Below are 20,008 nucleotides of genomic sequence, written 5' to 3' on the forward strand. Positions count from 1 at the left end.
CCTCTTATCCTTCAGTAGCCTGAAGTCTTGGAGGAAGTTGATAATGCAGAGCTCCACAAGGAAGCTGCCTCTCTAGGGTGGTGGTCTTCAGGTGGGGTATATTCCCTGCTAGTGGGCAGAGGTGCCTCCACTTGTTGACCAATGGTCATCCAAAGGGGAACTAGGCTGCGGGCTGAGGCAAGGCCTGTTTGGGCCTGTTTCTCTGGTTTTACCATCCTTGTGGGAAAACCTCACCCAGTGGGGAAGACTCACCTGGTGGGGAGGTCTCGCTGGTCAGTTCCCCTCCTAGAGGTTCCCCTCAATCCACAACTACCACCTGGGCTGGGCAGCCTTCCTCTGCAATGTTCCCAGGGGCCCAGACCTACCTCCTGGACCTGGGAACCTCACCCTTCGCTTAGGCTGCCTCTTCTCAGAGAATCTGCCCGCAGTCCTGGAACCTTCACTCCACCCCTAAGCGTGTCTCTGTGCGGCTCTTCCACCAAGAAGCTGTGTAGGTCCTGGGACCCTGCTCTGCACCTAATCGCCTGGCTATGCGGCCCCTCCTCTGAGCTGCCATCTGGAGCCCCGTACAGTCACTCTGAATCCCAGCGACCCGCCACATGCCTCTTCCTCCGGGCAGCCACCCGGTGTTCCGGTGCGGTCACTAGGAGTCCAAGCAACTCACTGCGCATCCCCTCCTCCCGACAGCTGCCCGTAGCCCTGGTGCAGTCACTCCAAGTCCAAGTGACCTGCCACGCTCCCCTTCCTCTTCCTCCTCTGGGCAGCCCCTGGGTGTTCAGGAGCGGTCGCTCTGAATCCAAACAACTCACCGTGTGCCTCCTCCTCTGGGCAGCCACCCGTAGCCCTGATGTAGTCACTCCGAGTCCAAGCAACCCACCGCACTCCTCCTTCTCCTCCAGGCAGCCCCCATGTTGTTCAGGAGCAGTCGCTATGAGTCCAAACAGCTTGCCATGCAGCTCCTCCTCTGGGCAGCCACCCGCAGCCCTGATGCATGCAGCTCCTCCTCTGGGCAGCCACCCATAGCCCTGAGTCCAAGCGCCACACTCCTCCTCCTCCTCTGGGCAGCCCCCAGTGTTCAGGAGCGGTCGCTCTGAGTCCACACAGCTCACCACGCAGCTCTTCTTCTGGGAAGCCGCCTGGAGCCCCAGTGGTTGCTCCGAGTCCAAGCGCTGTGCTGAGCGGCCTCCTCTCCAATGATCCCAGTTGTCCAAGTTCACTGCTCCAGTGGGGAGATGGGGTCTCACCGGGCAGCTCTATTTCACAAAGTTCCCTGCATTCCGGGACTACTGCCCCCTCCGGGACACCTCCCCAACAGGAGAGACTCACCTGGCGGGTTTGAGTTGGTCCCAAGTCTCTCAATATCTCCTCCTCTTGAATCCTGAGTCCTGGAGCAACATGGAATGTAGCCACCCTCTAGTCCGCCATCTTGAAAAACCCAAAAGTAGACTTCTTAAACATCATTTGCACAGGCTTCTCCTCATTCTGTAAGGAAATGGACAACTGTTAAATAGAAACATGACCCAGCTGACACACTGGTCAAATCCCACAGAGGTGGCCCCTGTTGGCCCCAGGAACACTTTCTTGATCCAGCTTCTAGGACACGCCATGAGGTTCCTCCTAAACCCAAAGTGTCCCCCAGAGGCCCTTGTGTTAAAGATTTTATCTACAGTGTGGAGCTATTGGGAGGCGGTGGAACCTTTAAGAGGCAGGGCCTAGCAGAAGTTAGGTCATTGGGGCATGTCCTTCAAGGGGACTGAGACTCTGCCCACTCCTCTCTCCTTCTTTTTCCTGATCAAGGTGAGTGGTCTTGCTTTATCACTTGCTCCCTATCGGGTCCCCTCTGGCCGCAGAGAGAGACACGACAAATGTCTGAAGCTTTGGAAGTTTATTGTGCACAGTTCCTTTCCTACGCTTCTCTTACCCCTAGCTTCTGCGCACTCCCAGCTTCCCTTTTCCCAGCTTCTTCCACTCCCGCGTACTCCCTCCTTCCAGCTCCGCTCCAGCCGCTGCTGCCGCCATCGCCGCCGCCGCCGCCGCCGCCGCCGCTTCCGCTCCGTCCGTTCCGTTCCGTTCCCCGCCGCTTCTGCCTCTTCCTCAGCTTCTCCCCCCTACTCTCCCACCCACCAGGCTTATATACACTTCAACCAATCAGGGGAGAGTACACGAGATAAACGCGGACAGCTGCAGGCGCAGGATGGGTACACGAGGGGGCATGCTCTAGTCACATCGTTAACTAGCCAATCATTGGAATTCGCTGGTTGTTTACTGTATAGCTGGCCGCTTTTGGCTCAGCGTCAGGCACCATCTTGACCATGTCTAAGGCCGGGGGCTCTAGAAACCCCGACAGCTCCCACCTTTGCCATGCACAACCCCCATCCTAAGAGCAATGGGTCTGTCTCACCATGGATGGGAAACTCAAAAACTCTGAGTCCAAATCAATCTGTTTCCTTTATAAGTGGATTATCTCAATATTGTTATACTGATAGAATGCTGACTAACAAACCTGCAAACACTGGCTCATCCCCAACCCCCTTCCTGGTGATCTCATCCAGTCTCATGACTGTGAGCATAATCCCCAGATTTACATGTCTAGCCTGGACCTCCCCCTATACTCTAGGCTCATGTATTATACTGGCTGCTTGACACCACATTTTGATCAGAAAGAAGGTGCTAGTGTGACACGTGACTGTGGGCTCCTTATAGCCCTTTCCTTTTCCACCTACACCTCTGTCCATCCCAGTTGACAGTGATGTCATCCATCCAGTTGTCAAAAGCCATGGGATATCCTGGATTCATATCTTTGTCTTACACTCCCCATCTCATCTCTTAGCAAATTGCAGTGGCTCTACCTTTGAAATACAACCAAAACCTGATCTGTTGTTCTTTATTCCACTGCCATCAACCTATCCATAGAGTACAGAGATGACCTCAGAGGGTCCCAGTGAAACATAAGTCAGATCACACCAGTCTGGCTGAACCCCCTTCCGTGACACCTCTCTCCTAAGAGCAAGATCGGAAGTCCTCAGTACGTCCTATAATCACAAGAGCTCGTCTCCCACTCCTTGCCCTCTTCACCTCACTCCCTTTGCTGGTTGCCACAGTCACAGGGGTCTCCATGGCAAATCAGGTTCCTTCTGTCTTTCCCCTGCCAGCTCATCCCTGGAATCTAGAGAGTGTATCCTTTGCCTGTTTCTGGTCTTTACTCAAATATCACCCTCTCAGTGAATGCTTCCTTGACAGATCTGTCCTGCCACTCTACCCCCAAACACAACTTTCTGTCTGCTTACTTTGTGTCTCTGCAACACTTACCACTGCCTAATAACTACTATTTCTTATTTAAGCTTCTGGTCTCTCTCTCAGGAAAATGTAAGCTTCATGAGGCAGCCATGCTCATCTAGTCAATACCTGGCACATAGTAGGCACTCAACTAACATCTGCTGAATAAATGAATAAACAACCTGATGAGCAGAAATACCAAAGGGCCAAGAAAGATTAACACATCTTCTCAGGAAAAGCTGCATTTATCACCAGTGCACCCTTAGATTGTGAGAAAAAAAGGACAGTGACCACATCCTATTCAACAACCCCCCTTAATTCAGGACTACTCTGTAGTTTGATACCAGCAGCCACTATGAATTTTCTTAATGTAACGTGACAGACACAGCTGAGGGACATTATACTTCTCTGGCACACCACACCATTCTGTATCAAATGGAGTAAACCAAAGACATATCTGCTGTCACTTTCTGTCTCCACCTTGTCGGGTTTGCCTGAACTAGGCCTCAGCCACAAGAGTTTCCTGCCTTTGGCTCCTCAGTCGTGTCCTTGGCCAGAAATTGGCACACTTTTTCCATAACTGGCCAGAAAGTAAGTATTTTGTGGTTCATGATACACATAGTTCCTATCACAACTGCTATTGGGGCATATATGAATAACTAAGTATGTATTGTGCCAACAAAACCTTATCTGAAAAAATAGATATGGGCTGACTCTGGCCCACAGGCCTTAGGGTGCTGACCACCCCCCCTTATTCAATTTCTCTGTTTTCCACTCTAGGACCCAAAGCCTCCAATCTTATAATAGAAAAGAATCCAATCTTAGTAATTTAATGACTCACTAAATATATAATTATGTTAGTAATCTTTATTTCATTTAGAAATGAGGAATTAAAATCCAAATCCTTGTCAACTCTATGCCCCTGGAGACACCCTCCCACACACACTATGGGCTGGTACAGTCAACCCCTGCTGCAGCTCCATCCTCTCTCTCTCTGCTGCAGAAAGCAAGGTGAAATCTTCACTGCCCTGTATCTAGCAGAAGCCTCAGGACAGCAGCTCTGCTTTCCCTCTGAATACAATGGCAGAACCTCCAATAAAGGCTTTTTGCTCTCCATCTTCAGTCCTTCCTGCTCCTTCCTGCCTGGACTGTGGAGCCAATCACCTGAGCCCTCCTGTGAGCATGAGGAAGGGGCCACAGACTGAGGGTGGCAGAGCAGGGAGAGCTGGTTCCCAAGAGCATCACCACAGTGCCACATCGGCTGGGGTTCTCCTCACCTCCAGACCTCCTGGGTGCTGAGGTGAGCTGTGAACTGAACTACAGAGACCTGGGGTTTCTGTTGCTTGCAGCTGAATGAAGCCCTAATGTGTATCTTGTTAAAGATGAATTTCCATGAGAGAGAAATTATATTTTTAGGAGATAAAAGGACAGTTCATTTCAGAGTAAATCTCAGCACAAAATGCGTGTCTTGAGATACTGAAGGTTCAAATTCAAGTGGGCCTGGAAGATCTCACTTAGGGTCAGTGATCAAGGACACACTGGAATGAGTTCATTCTGTCTGCTTTGGAGTATATTGGGGAAAAAAAAAAAAAAAACAATAAACAAAACCTCTACAATTAAAGACTTAAAAAAAAAAAAACCTGATTCTATGAAAGAAACACCAGGGCATTAGTAAACAACACCTTGCAAGGGGGAGGTGGTTAAACTCAGTCTAATTCTGTGCACATATTCCTTTGCTTGTTGCTAAACAAAATTATGTACTTACGTTATTCTTACAAACAAAACAAGACTGAAGACAAGTGATTGGTTCAGCCTTTCCTGAACACCAGTTATGAGCCAAGCACTTAAAAGACAGTCATCTATCCTGGGATTGTTTTTCAAGGAGGTGAGAAATATCTCAACCAGGGCAATGTCTTGGGGAGACTAGCAGGAATTGGGTGGGAGCTTAGAGAAGGGGGCAGAAATCAGATGCAACTTCCAGAGGGGCACCACTGTTAAGAAAGGAGTGTGTAGGTACTGAAGAGAATGGGGAGGATCCAGGTCCACAAGGACCCTCATACACCAAACATGGATTTTGAATTTTCTCTCAAAAGTTGTAAGAAGCCAAGAAAGACCTAAAGTAAGCCCGAGAGCTACACCATCAGATTTGCCTTGTAGATTAACAACACACCAGAGAAAGTATGGCAGGTGACAGTAGAGGGGGCCCCGACCTGAACCCTTGGTGACATACAAAGGAAGAGAAGCAAGGCTTGGGGAACTCCTTGCTGCAGGGCTACCCTACTCCATGTAAGGCTCCATGTGGTGGCCTTCATGATCTAGAAACCCACATAAACACAGGCACTATGTCCAGGAACCTCCTTTGTTACTGTGCAACATTCACCTTGCTGACTTTAAATGGTCTCTTCTGATGAGCTTTTTGTCAAACTGTTGATCCCAGTTTCCTTTGAAGTAGATGGCATTCACGAGAACCAGATTAGTGTTTGCACTCAGTGAACCTGCAGACAGCAACTCTGGAATTTTATCTGAAAGGAAGAATTAAAGAGCCAGTTAGCTAAGAGTTTCCTGCTGGGTACATCAGGGATGATATGGAGAGGGGTCCACCTCCTCGAATGGTCAAGTACAGAGATAAAGGATCTCACTATGGCCTGAATAATGTAAAGGTAAATTTGTCCTTAAAACAACCCAACATCCCTGAAACTGGGGGGAAAAAATTCTAGCAATAAATTTCCATCATTTGAATAAAACGTAAAAGGAAAAAGTAGATATTAGTAAGTGAATTCATATCATATGAGATAGGAAAAAGTGATTGGTGCCTATAAATTGAAGAACTTAAAGGACTGTTTAAAAAAGTGATTATAAATTTAAACTTGAATGTTTGAGAGGCTAGATATGTTTACCCTGATTTTAACATTACACACTATATATATTATATTTCATACATATACTTTATATACAGAAGTATCACATACAATTTTATTATTTTTAGTACAATACCTTGAACAATATTTTGGTACACTATGTACAATTTTGTTATCAGCTAAAAATACTTAAATTTTAAAAAGGATGAGTGTTTACAAGGTGCTCTTTAAAAATGTAAAGCACGGTTTAGCCAGACATAATGGTGCATGCCTATAATCTCAGCAGCTTGGGAGGCTGAGGCAGGAGGATTGAAAATTCAAAGCCAGCCTCAGCAATTTAGGCCCTAAGCAACTTAGCAAGGCCCTGTCTCTAAATAAAATATTTATTTAGGACAAATGTCCCTTAATATTATCCCTAAGTGGTTAAGTCCCTCTGGATTCAATCCCTGGTACCAAAATTTTTTTTTAAACAGTTTTCACTAAACACCACAGGTAAATGAGGATAGTGCCAAGCAACTTGCAACAATGCATGAAAACTGGAGCATGAGCTCACACTAGAGGACACAGATGAGCCCTGTCATGTGAATTTTTCTTTATGCTATTGGTGAAAAGAAAGAACAGCCACCAACAAAAACATTAAGGCATTAAAGTGTGATTGTTCTGGAAGAGGTGTGCTGACTATTGGAAAACATCATGGATACATTGATAAGAGCAGGGAAGAGCTAGGGAAAATGTCATCAATTGATAGAATTTCAGAAGCAGACTTTCAACATCTGCTATTATTTAGAGAACAAAAAAAAAATTGTTCCTGTGTATATTTGACAATCTTGTGAAGGAACTGACAATAAGACTGATTTAAATACTATTAAAAACAGAATAACAGGCTGGCACTGTAGCTCAGTGGTAAAGCATGTGCTCAGTGTGCACAAGGCCCTGGGTAAGATCCCCACCACTACAAACAAATGAACGAAGGAACAACAACATCATGATCAACAGCAACAGATAAAATTACATTTTTACCTTCTGTCTTTTTAGCTACTCAGGTATTTATGTGTTTTCTGGACTCCTCTGTAGCATTCAGAAAGTCAAGCTTTTCTATCTCTGCTTGGTAGAATTTGTGGCAGGAATCTTTAAAAGGCTAAGGCAGAACAACATAATTGCATGGTTTCAAAAAATAATTAACACCATCAGCCTACTTCTTTAATGTATCCAAGTAGAAAATCAAAGATGTGTTGATTTAAAGATGTAATTGACAAATAAATATGTAGAATGAACCTAATTTCCAACTTCTTAGTTTTGGGCCATCATTAATGGACTGAGTATCAGATAAACTTCATGAATGGCTGGATCTTTATGTGAGTTGTTGAGCCTCAAGGAGGTACTGGGGGGAGGCTGAGATGTAGTAAATGTGGTAAGAGGGTTAACCCACCAAGAGCTACCACTCCTCTGCACTCTGGAACAAGAGACTCTAAAGACAGAAAGTAGAATATAGGAAAATGAGTCATTCAGCACCACCCTGCCACCACAACTTCCTGTGTTAACAGAAAATTCAGCATCATCCAAAATGATGTCACCAGTGACCACAGAACACCTGAGATCAGGTCAGTGTAGCTGAAGAACTGAATATTCTGTTTTATTCTATTTTAATTAATTACACTGGAATTTAAATCACTACATGTGTCTAGAGATTAACAATGCTGAACGTCTCAGTTTTGGGTAGTGAGCAACTCTGAAAAACCTCCAGGGCTGTGCGTGTGGCTCAGTGGTAAAGCATTTGACCAGCAAGGGCAAAGCCCACGATTCAGTCCCCAGTGCCACAAAAAAGAAAGCAGAAAAAAAAGTTCAAAGTATTTTGTTGAATATAACCTATGAAATAATAATGACATTGATGAACACCTATATTCTGCCATGTTAAAATAGAAAATCTATGGAACATAAATAGGCTGAAAACTCATTACATTGACAGTGCACTATGAAATTTTCTTCATCTTCCTTTTGAACAGCTTGTGACTCCATATTTAATTCCCTTTATAAGGCCAGATTTCACATTTATCCTTCACTACAGCACACACATAGTCATTAGAAACACAAGTTCTTTGATTAATTAGCTGAGTAGCCTTAAAAAGGCTAATTAGACTCTGCCTCCTCTGACTCCTCCATAGCATTCAGAAAGTCGAATGTAAATGAGAGAGAGCAGTGGCTGTATCTCCACAGTTACTTTGAGGCCCAGCTGAATTATGTTCATCATGGCTACTTTATCTAATATTACTGAATTTTCAGTATAGTGCAGGTACTGTAAAAGGAGAGCTTCCTGTATCATTCATCTCATCCTCACAGAGTTCTTGCTTTGCCAATGTCAGCCTTCTGCTTTTGAAAATTTTGAAATCTTCCAATGTCAGAAAGTAGTCTGAAAGCAAACTGGTCACTCAGATATTGATAACTTGCCACACCTGTGGGTGATTTTAACAAACTTTAAACACACTGAGAAATCACTATCTGCTATTCATTACTATTATATATCAAATAAAGGAATATGCAATTACATGTCATGGTTGGTACTAAATTTTTGGAATGTTAAATTGATGAGAAATAATTGACAAATATTTCTAATCACCTTATTTTATATACCAATATCAATTTTTAAACATCAGTGTTTTTCTTAAAATATCCACTAAGAAAGAAGTACATTAAACAAAATTAAATCAGTCAACCCTAACAGTGTATTGAAATTTTTGTTCATATAGAAGGTTTAAAAGGGTGCTGATACTATAAAGTAGCTAAGACTAATAAAATAAGTGAAACAGTTTGTAAAAAACCATACTGTGGTGTATAGTTCTTACCAATATTTTGAGCCTATGCTTGATTATATTCATTTTACATCCCTTCCTTTTAGAACACTTAACAGGTTTGAAAAATGAGGAAAAAATCATAGAAAAGGTTGAAATCCCACACATATAAAACAATCTTAGGTCAATAAGAAAAAGGAATACAACCCAATAGAAAAATGTGCAGAGAATATCTAAATAAACAACTTACAGAAAACATATATAGGTTGAATATCCCAAAATGTTTATGAGCACAAGTATTTTAGATTTGGGAATTTTCTGATTTTGGATTTAGGTATTAGAGAGTCTCAAATTGTATATGCTCAGAAAGCTTAAGTACAATCTCATAAGTAATCAGGATTCCAAAGGTACAAACATGCAGTGGTGATCATGGTAGATGGAAACCAACATTCTGCTAATATCCCTGGAGGGAATACAGACAGCATTTTGGAGAGAAACTCAGTAATACATTAAAATCTCAAAGCTCTACTTCCTTCCTCCACAAATCCACTTGGGAGCAGCACACACACATACACATAGGCACGAAAGTCACATTCGATAACACTGTGTATCTGCCCAGACTGGGTATGACTCAATGCCCTTCAGTGAGCAAAAGGTTTTCTAGGTTACAATGTGTCCAACTTAGAATGGACAGATGATGGTTTCTAATAGTGAAGTCGGGGAAGCTGGGGATGCACTCAGTGATAGAGCTCATGCTTAGTGTATTTGAAGTCTTGGGTGTAATCCCCTGTGCCAAATGGTGATGATGATGATGATGATGACGGTGATAACACTGAAGTAGAGCCACATACACTGAGATTTGAAGAACAAAATAAATAAATTGCCAAACAACATGTGTTGGATAAAAGCATAATATAGGGAAAATTACCACAAAACAAAATTTCTACATGTACAGGAAGATACATATCACATCTACACAAGCTCTTAATCTGGGAGGGATGTGGATTGTGAAAAAGAGTTTGGTGAGGGCTCTTGCTTTGCTGGCTTTATTTGCATTCTGCACAAGAATATATTCACCTGTGACTTGAGTAGTTTTCTGATTTTTTTTAAAATGAAAGGGTATAAACAAATCAGTAGCCAGAAACCTGAGTTAATTCATAGCCCACACTCTTTTCTGTTGTACCATGAATTCTCCTCCTCCCCACTACCTTGCTTTATGCTAAACGAGCGTGACTTACTGAGAGGAAATCACAAGACTTTTCTCCAAAGAGCCTGTTGGCGGTTCTAAGCAAGTACTGTGTGCCAGTCTTGTTCACTTCAGTAAGAAGGGACTGGAAGCCCTGGTGGACATCTCCACCTCCACTGCTGCTGCTTTTATTTAATGAAAGTACCTGAAATCAGAAACAGAACAAAAACACACCGTTTCAGTAGGCCCTGACTGCAGGAAACAAGCAAACAATAAACTTGGTCTAAAAGCTGGGCAGATCCTTACCACCATCCAACTAAAGACAGAAAGTATCTTGAAAGCTCCCTCTCCACTGCCCCTTCCAGGATCCCTCTGTGTATCCTGTCTGTGAGACAGTTCAAAGTGAAGCGGAGCCATTGGGACCCAGACTCTCTTTTGGCAGGAGGAGGGCTAGGAGAGCAACAAACATGGCCCATTTCTTGTGGAAAAGGAAGGGAGCTGCCAAGAGCTAAGCCCAGAATGCACAGGGAAGTGCCATGGCCTGACATGTGGAGGACTAGGAATGAGTCCCAGGAAACCCAGGTGGAGCCAATCAAGTAATGTTCCTACCCCAAGAGCAGAGGAGACTGGCACACACACCTGGCTGGGTTTGGAAACTGCTCCAGTTCAGGGACTGCAGTGTGCTCACACCAGGGTGCTCAGCAGGGGTAGCATGTGCTTCCTGTCCACTCTCCATCCACACCCCAGTGATACCCTCAGATATCCATCAAGAGCAATCCCTTTGGCATCTGAAGTGTGGAGAATCAGCTCAACTGACAATTAACAGCATTTACTATTGCTCCCAAAGGACACCAGGTACCTGAGCCATCTGGACTGCTGTGCTTCCCTTTGCCCCCATGAAGACCATGGCTGGGGCCAAGGAGATGCTGATGGGCGAGAAAAACACATTTTTGGAACTGTCTTCACCCAGCATTTTCAGAAGGTTTAAGGCAAAGGTGCCACTTCCTTCCAACACAGGATCCATGATGGTGAGCCTGGAAAGATGGGTTTATGGTCAGTGTCACAGGAACACAGGCCCACAGGTCATCTGCTTTCTCACTCCTGTTAACCCCACTGCTGCTGCGGTTCAGTAAGCAAACGAGACACACGCACAACTCTGAGGGTCTCTCTTGGTGTCTCAAGTTCTATGTTCTAATATCAAATGAAAAAGAACAGTAAAATTTGATAATACGATCCTGTCTTGTGAAGACCTGTATCTGCACACTCCTTGGTGTGCATGGGAAAGTGTGGGAGGGGCACACGCACCACATCACTGCAGTCGCTTCCTGGAGTGGGTAAGGGAAGGGGTTCCTGACTTTGGCTTCCATGTCTGTGCTTTGGTGTGTTGAAAGAGCTTATTGTGTCATTTAGTTTGAAAATCACTTCAAATTATAAATTCACTTGCAAAGTAACTAATACAAGACAGACAAGTGTTTATAATTTGGGAGAATTCCCCATTTTAGGGTAACATGAAACGTGAAATAAATATGGAAAGTAAAGTCACATGAGACCCTTCTCTCCTCTGAATCATGTACCCACACATCACTCCCAGTAGATGAGGGTGCTCACACAGGGGTGCTCAGCAAGACACCATTTAATCCCCAGTTCTCCTAGGAAACTATGCATGTGACAAAGCCCAAATCTAAGGCCACGGTAATGGCCTCTGCTGCCACAGGCAAGGGCACTAGGCCCATGTGCTCACAGCACCTCCTCATCTGTGGTCATGGTGCTTGTCGATGTCCACCTGTAGAGTCAGAGCTCAGGGGGGTCCGGAGCCCTGCTAGCCCTGGCAAGGTCAAGGGCAGGATCACAGTTGGCCAGTCAGAGGTGGGTGGGGTGGAGGTGTCTTCAGGCCAGCTGTAATCACAGAAGCACAAAAGGTCAGAGCACAGCAGGACTTCAGTGATCCCTCTTCACAACTTCCCATTGTCAACAGGGATCTTCAAGTTCACTAAAGAGAAATGATTGCAGCTGAGTAGATGGACTAACTCTTTCAAATGCACTTGGAGAAGTCATGAACTTCTGGAAGAGCCTGCAAGGAATCAGGCTAGAGGACAAAAGGAAGGAAAGGGCTCAGTCAGCCAGGACGTCTGCACATGCAGCGGAGCAGGCCAGAGGCAGATGTCTGTGGGCGCAGGACTTGTCTGTTCCTGCACGGGTCACAGGTGTCTGCCAAACTCATTTCCCAGCTGGAGAATGCTAGCATTCTAAGACATTCCCAGTGATTCCCCTGAGCAGTGGGTGGAAACCCACAGAACAAGGAAAGGGGGAAAAGAGTGTTTCAGAGTACACAGGAGTGGGAGGTGCACCTAACTAAAGGACTGTGACGAGAACACAAAGCAGCCCTTTACAAGTATAGCTGTTGTCCACTCGACAAGGTCCCCAGACACATCCAGGTCCTAATCCCTGGAACCTGTGAAAGTTCCCTCATATGGCAAAAGAGACTGTGCAGCTGTGACTAAGAATCTTCTGATTGAGAGATTATCAGGGACCATTTGAGTGGCCCCCAAATGTAATTACAAGTAGTTTATAAAAGAGTTGTCAACCTGAATAAAAAAGAAAAGATACTCAGAGAGGCTCTCTAGAACAAAAGATTTTCATTGAGATTAGTAAAGGTTTCAAACCAGGGTGGGCAGACTATGAAAATCAAAGACATGGGAGTGAGGGTGGAGAGGATGAGACCACAGAGGAACTTGTAATGACAAATAAGAGCCTAAGCAGCCAGGCGCAGTGGCACATGCCTGTAATCCCAGTGGCTTGGGAGACTGAGGCAGGAGGATCACAAGGTCAAATTCAGCCTTAGCAACATAGCAAGATCCTGTCTCAAAATGAAAAATTAAACAGAGTGTGGATGTGGCACAGGAGTAAAGTGCCCCCAGACTCAATACATGGTACCAAAAAAAAAAAAAAAAATCCCAAGCATATTTTACTTTATGCCCATGCTTACTTTAAAATAATGGTTTTCTAGGATGGAATTAATCTCAGGGGACCATTTCCTGTCTACAGAAACAAGGGAGCTGGGCTTACTGGTTCATAGTCATTGTACCTCCCCACTGTTGCTTGGCACTGGGTGCTCACACTTTTTATAACCAGCACATTTGACTGCTTAGTGGATCTCTGGGCTTCGATCTCACTTTTAATGGGATTTACAAGGCCTTGGCCAAACACCAAACTTCAGATTCTTGTAATCTTTGTGTTTCTTTAGAGGAAATTATTATTTGGGTTTTTCTCTGAGTTGCCAAGACTGTAGTTCTATCATATACCTTGGCTCTTACGACTTTTGGTTTAACTTCTTATACCATTAGGTTAGTTTATAGAAAAATGATGACTGTTTATTCACCTGGGAACCTGTAATAACTAAACTTTTTATAAAGAAATCCTAAATGGAATGCAAATATTACTGAATTCTATTACTTTTTAAGCCTTGTTTACCTCAACTGAACTAATTAATGGACTCAGGGCTTTTTATAAATAATATATTTCAATTTACTGATGTTTGCTTCTTGGTGCTCAAACCATACTAACTTGGCTAGTGGAGTGCTCTTCAAATGGGCTACGTTATCCTTAGCTGTTGGTCTGAAACTCCCTTGCTTTATGTCAACAACAGGGCCTTATGCGCCCATGTTGAATTTTTCTAGTCCAACAATGTGATACTGAGATTGGAAAGAAGAACTAAAAGAAAGGTAGAAAGGAGACAGAAGGAAGAACAAGGATACTGACTTTAATCTAAGTCTTATGCCTTATGCTGATGTTCTGCATATGTTTCTTCCCAGGTCTGTCACTCCCCAAGTCAACCAGTTTAGTTTTACCCCCAAACTTCTGGGAATACTGTCAATCTTACACTTGATGGAAATTCACCCATTTATGAAAATTTCCTCATGCACTGTTGTCATATGTAATAAATAGATTAAGCAGAGAGAGACAATATTTTAAGAAACTTATAACCCAGGCTACTTCCTAATGTTATTTATTGGTCACTTAACAGAGACCACATCTGTCTAAGATTCCTGAGAACTTCCAGACCATCATGAAACATCTTGTGATCATCAGAGAGATGTCATCCTCACATACATTCCCATGTCCACCCTTCACCAAAATTCCTTTAAAGGGAGAGCATGAAAATTCCCAAAGCATCTGTCACTCTCAAAATGGCCCACATTCTCCCCTGAATGTCTATTCCTGGCTTTCCTAAATAAATCTCTGCCTCAGACATGTTCTTCAGTCCTTTTTTGCACATTTATCAAGAACCCCACTCATCTAAGTTCAGGTGTACCTCCCCAGAAACTCCTCAGACCTCTTCCAGTGACAATAAAACCTATCTGCTGGTTTCTCTTAATGAAGGAATTGTAAAGTATAAAATATGAATACTTGAGATGAGTATTGGTGCTGTTAGAAAATATAGTTGCTGCTTTGGGCACACCAGTGACAAGCTGGGATAGATATTTCCCTTTAAGCCCCTCATGTATCATGCTACAAATTAGATCACCACTGAAAGTTTTTATGAACCTGAGGCTTCTAAAACATGAATGCACTAAGTGGCTTTTATCTGGACTCAACTGTACTATTCTTTCATTATACCTATGTGTCACACCAACCAGGGTTTATCAGCCACATTTCTGACACGACTCCATGATGGGTCCATTGCTCTGTGTACTTCCCAGGCCCCTGGGCCATACAGGGAATTCCCATTGGCAATAACATTCATGGTTGACTTCCTACTTCATGGTTGACTCCCTTATTTTGATGGAGTAAATGGTCCAATAGCTTTCTAAAACAAAAGACAGGTGTTTTGATTTCTTGCATGCCTGAAAGCATTCAGCAGGTCTATAATGAGCTGCACAGGATTTTGCATCCAGAGTTTTCAGGTACTACTTCATTGCTTCTCTACCTCCAGCTCTACTGTTGAGAAGTCCTATGACATTCTGAACCCAGTTCCATCTACCCCAGAGCACCCCTACGCTTTGGAAGCTTAAGAAATCTTATTTTTCGGAAGCTGTATATGAATATGGAATTGTCTGAGTCAACATGAGGCCTGGAAGCTGCCATTCTGGGAAGTCCTGGGTAAAATTCCCTGGTTTGAGGAAGTCAGGTCATGCTGCCACCCTACCTTAGCTCACAGCCTTAGTATCAGACACAGCCTCCTGAAGATGGGCCTAACCTGCCAAGCACAGAAACAAAACGCCTCCCACATTAAAACCTTATCCCTGCCTTTGATGTACTTCCTGTGAAATAAAACATTGGGAGTTTTTCCATTGGTTCAGTTCCAGTTCCTATCAGGGCTTGAAGACCCATCAAGCGCCCACTTTCTAAATCTCATCTCTGGCTTTGTCTTTATTTCTCACTGACTACTTCACACTTGGTATTTCCCCAGGCAACTCACATGTCCTAGCAGGAACCTGCTCTCCTGGGTGCTGCTTCCCCTGGCACTTATCCTCCTCCCTGATAGTCAGAAAGGGCCCAGTGATGTGTCCTGCTCTGGCCCTGTTCATTCTTTATGCTGGACACTTGGAGGACCCTAGCCACAAGCAATGTAAAAAATTTTCCTTTCTTCTCTCGGGAAAAAAATTGAGGTACTTTCTCATTTCCTGCAGAATCTCTGTTTTCTTGATTTTGTACCTCCTGTTTGTTAGACACTGAGACTCTTGGAATGACCTCATCTGGGACTTTCCAACCTTCTGCACATCACAGCACACACAAAGAGCGATCCTACTACTACACTTTGGGGCAAGGTTACTTGCTGTAGAGGTGTCCAGCTGAGAGTTCCAGCCACCAGGCTGCCCCCTCCTACTGCCCTGAGTTGGAGAGATCAGCACCTTGACACATCTGTTTACCTGTCCCAGCACAATGCCACAGCACACAGTGAAAAGTTCGACTCAGACCTTCTTTCTTCTCTTGCATTTTCCATAACAATTACATTTCATCCCATTTTTTGAGAAAGGCCAACCCATATCATCCAATCATTCTATTGATTATTTTGTCAATGTCAGCTGTTATTTTTTTAAATTTCCAAGGAGGCTTTGTTGTTCTGTGATGTCCCTGGTTCCAGTTCCTCAAAGAACATCAACTATAGTTCTCTTGAGCTCTCCTCTGCACCCTGCCTTGTCTTTCTCTGGCTTTTGTTAGTGTGGTTTTGGGTGTGGTTGTGTCTAGTATTTGTTTTACTTTATGCAGGTTTCTCTTTCACACTTAGGATTCCCAAAAGTGCCTGCCAAACCCTGGGTATCAGTCCATATTTGGGGGAAAATGCAAAACACTGCTGGAAATTCTGTTTACATGAGTGGGAATTGTCAGCTGGGGACTTCTCTGCTGATATGATCGAGGAGTCACAGTAGCACAGTAGTCTGCTGACACACTGGCAAGTGGAAAATACCCTGGTCTGGCTGCTGGAGGTGACATTTACATAGATGGAGTGGGGGCTGGGGGTGCTTGTGCTGGACACCTACTCCCCTCATTTCAGCCCAGTGCTTTTCCCAACACTCAGTGTCTGGGGGACCCTGAGTTGGAGCATCATTTCTTTCAGGGGTGAGACCTGACCTCCTATCAGGGGGCTGCCAGGGAAGAGGGGGCTGCCTGGTTGCCAGAGCAGAGGGGATGGCAGCTGGGGTTCAAAGCACTCCATGCACAGACTTTCTACCAAGGGCCCTAGTGCCACCCTGCACTTCAGCCTCCCTCTCCAGGGCCTTGAAGTTTGACACTGTCAGCTCCTGGGCTGCTCCTCCCTCCTCCCTCCAAACACTGACTCCTTCCTCTAGCCACTTTCCTGCTCCAAAACTCTGCTGGCATCTTTTGCCCACTGTTCAACTCCTCTGTCATTGTCTTTGACCTTGGTTTAAATGATTGAAAGTGCTCTTTGACTGTTGGGTTAGCAGGGTTTTATGAGCACAAGGAGATGAATACATGCGGCTACAAATATACAAACTTTTCGGGAGCAGAGTAGAATATATGTGAATGTTTAAAAGTCATATTTCTTTAGTTATTATTTTGTCCCTCTTTTAATATTAAAATTTATGTCCAAGCATTAAGTCCCATGTATTAAAATCTTTTCCCTGAAACATGAATTCGAAAATAAACTGGCACTAGTACATAATCATAAAACCATTTTCATTTTCACTTTGTAATAATACATAAATCCTTAGCAATCCATTATAAAAGGACTAGAGAGTTCCAATCCTAAAAAGAGAAAATAATCTGAATTAAAAGTTTACCCCTCACTAAGGTATTCCAAAATAACGCAAATCATTAGCCTAATGAGTTTTTTTTAACTGAGGTCTTTCTCTTACCTCTTAATGTGCCAGTAAGAAAGATACATATTTCACTGTTCACATTGCTAACTCAGTACGTACAATGGCTTTCCAAGTGCCTACTTCTACAGCTGCAGGAAATAAGATGCGGACGCTTCATACACACACACAAACACACACATAAAATTCATTATACATTTCAAAATTACTGCTTTGAAGATAGCATTCCTTTTACAAATTAAAATATTAATCAGTGACATAAAAAAGAGATAAAGGTTTTTTATAATGAGCTGTTTTACACATATTCGAAACATGTAATAAATCTACCCTAGGGTCCTTTCTTCCTCTGTATCATCACCAGTAACTTCGAGCAGCTCATGTTCACAACTGAATTTATTCAATTGATCAAATCTAGAAAGTTTTAAGGTATCACTCTTTAATTATATTCTTGACTTCTTCCACTAATGATACATTCATTTCCTACAACAATGTAACCATGTAAATTTGGTCTAAATGGAAACTTGGGTTCCTGCTTTGTCTCTGCTTTCTTGTGCCGTTGAAGGTGTGTCTGGATATGTGTGGTTGTGTGTAACTTTTCTGAGCAGCAGTTGCGTTCTTGGCACACTCCCTTGTCCAGAAGGTTTGGAAATGTAAGGTGAGTGGTCTTCCATGTGATCCTACAACATCCACGTGGTTACCCTTCCTATCAGATATAAGGGGGAAAACATGGATGCTATTTGTTCTAATTTCATTCTGTTACTGATCTGAGTTAAAAGTAATTCACTGACCTGTAATAAAATGCCCTGGAATGAAATCTAAAATACAGTAATTCCTAGGTATCCGAGGGACATTTTTTCCAGGACCTCCATACAAACCAAAACACCTCAGATGCTCGGTAGTAGTATTTAATATAACCTATGCACATCTTCTTGTACTCTTCAAATCATCTCTAGATTACTTATGACAGCTAATACAAGCTAAGTGCTCTATAAACAGTTGTTAAACATATTATTTAGGGAATAACAAGAAAAAAAGGCTGCATATGTTCAGTGCAGAATCAACCCCCCCCCCCCAGTATTTTCCATCCATTGCTGGTTAAATCTGTGGATAAGGTAACAGGTGTATATGGAGCACCAACTCTATTTTGTTTATGGAAACAACTACCCACTTTCTCTGTCAAGGCACCAAATCATAAGGGATGCAATTATGCAAGGGTAGTCTTGAAATGCTGGCACACACCCAATATATGCCGATAACAGTAGTCATTCCGGGTATCACAGTGCATGTTACTGAGCCTCAGCACTGCAATACCCCAACCACAGGCCCTGAATCCAAAGGTTACTTAATTCATCTGAATTCATCCCAGCAATCATAACCCAAGCAGGAAGCAGGCAGTCAGGGGCCTGTTCTCACATCAGTACAACCGCACCCCACCCAAGCAACAAGGTACCTAACCAGACCCAGCTTCCCCCTGGCATCTGAGTATTCCTGAGCCCATGTGAATATTAATTTTCCATAAAGTCTGTCAAAATTGAGCTTAAAGGAAAAAGGGAGAAGGAAGTAATTTAAATGCCAATTTCATCCAGCACACAAACCCAAAACATTCAGTTGGATTTTTATGAGCTTCACAGTAGAGCAGGAAATTTGAACAAAACAAAGTACACGATTGGCTGATCTTTCAGCAAGTGTGGGTTGGCACATTTCCATTGGCTTAGGGTACCCAGGTCTTAACACATTGACATATGGTTTGGAAAGTTAGGCATTGGCTCGTTGGCTCCCAATTGGTTGTTTGCCAAAGGCCAGTCCTAATCTTGACTCATGTGGTATTGTAGAATTGACTATCTGAGCTCCAGCAAATAGAAATCTAGGCCTGAAATCTTCCATGCCGTAAACGCAGCCTGTCATGGCCGCGGTTCAGCTCCCTTTTCAATCTTTGCAACACTGAAAACCCAAACGCGCGCCCTGCTGTGTTTTAGAACCTGTCAAAGGGCAGCCCAGGCCAACCCGAGTGGGGAGACCATGGCTCCTGCAGAGAAAAGGCGCTGGCACTTGGCAAGATTCCCTTGGCCTATCTCTCCCCTCCAGCCCTGCAGGTTCCCAATGCCCAGCCTTGGGGTAGACAGGAGGGAGAGGTCACCACTAGCAGGCGCGTGGCAGGATCACCTGTGGTCTCCTGACGGGCCGGGATACCTGCGGACGCGGACACGGGCGGGCGGGGCTACCAGCGGTCCTGGATCTCGCAGCTGCCACTGACCGGGATCAGGCAGAGCCCAAGTAAGAAGACGCCAGGGGCCTCTGGGCCTCTAATACCGGCTGGGCGGGGAAACGGGGCGGAGTCCCGGAAAGAGAGCCAGCATGTCACGGGGCCAGCAGCAGCCTCCGCAGAGGGAGGCAGAAAGAAGGAAGGAAAGATGACACTGGGAGAGCCCAGGTGTGCACCAGGTAGCCACTGCACTGTGACGCCAGTCCTGCTGGCAATCTGCCCCATCTGCGGGCTCCATCCTTGCTGCTGGGAGCGCCTTGCATCCTTTCAGGTCGCGGTTGTGTGGACTTCACCTTCAGGGAAATGGTGGACCAAACCATGACCTGGTCTTTGGGAGTTTTCCAGCAGGGGGCGTCAGT

The 20,008-nt window shown here is 44.3% G+C and overlaps 1 pseudogene; it reads right to left on the reverse strand.

Annotated features, from left to right (window-relative positions):
- The window catches only part of LOC124989113 (serpin B6-like), a 31,794-nt pseudogene extending 12,122 nt beyond the window's left edge, over window positions 1-19,672 (reverse strand).
- Window positions 19,673-20,008: the final 336 nt, after the last annotated feature.

The sequence above is a fragment of the Sciurus carolinensis genome, chromosome 7 (assembly GCF_902686445.1).
Source record: "Sciurus carolinensis chromosome 7, mSciCar1.2, whole genome shotgun sequence".
Classification (NCBI taxonomy): Eukaryota; Metazoa; Chordata; class Mammalia; order Rodentia; family Sciuridae; genus Sciurus; species Sciurus carolinensis.